This window comes from Cephus cinctus, unplaced genomic scaffold (genome assembly GCF_000341935.2).
Source record: "Cephus cinctus unplaced genomic scaffold, Ccin1 Ccin1_scaffold0462, whole genome shotgun sequence".
Lineage (NCBI taxonomy): Eukaryota > Metazoa > Arthropoda > Insecta > Hymenoptera > Cephidae > Cephus > Cephus cinctus.
The window spans coordinates 1,073,751-1,074,410 of NW_014333138.1; positions in this window are offsets into that span (position 1 = coordinate 1,073,751).

The following is a 660-nucleotide window of genomic DNA, read 5'->3' on the forward strand; positions in this document are numbered from 1 at the left end:
CCCGCCCCTCCCACCCTATCTCCATCACTTTTCCTCACCACTTGACACTGTTTGTCCCCTGAAGAACTTAAAAGTCCCATAAGAACTAAAACAAAGAACTTCAACCCTCGCGCAACCCTTTGATCACTCATAAACCTAATCATAGCCCTGAGGGACGAAATATGAACACGCTGCTTATTGCAGCTCAAATGAAAACAAAACAGACGCGAAAACGTACACGAGGGTGTCCGAATGTGACCGAAGATAACGGGACTCGCTGATCGTCGATGATCGAGCATTGAGAAAATGATCGTAACGCGGTGTGTGATAGGCCGAGAATGAGGAGGACGAAGTTTATACTCGCTGGCGACTGACTCTGTAATACCAGTACAAACATGCGTGCGGCCCACCAGCCCTCAACTGGCGTGGTGGCGGGCGCTCATGCTATATGGTATGTCTTAATGTTAGATTATAAGTAGCCTTTTTGTATAAAGTTATATTGAGGTATGAAAAAGACCCTTAAATTGAATTTACTGTACAGAATGTGTAGAAATAGTGAAATAATAATATTATGGAATATAGCCATCCCCTCTTATTGTAATTCTTCGTTTGCGCTCCGCGATGAATTTTTCGCTTTTATGTGTTTCTCTCTCCCCCCCCCCCCCTTTTTTTTTTTTTTTT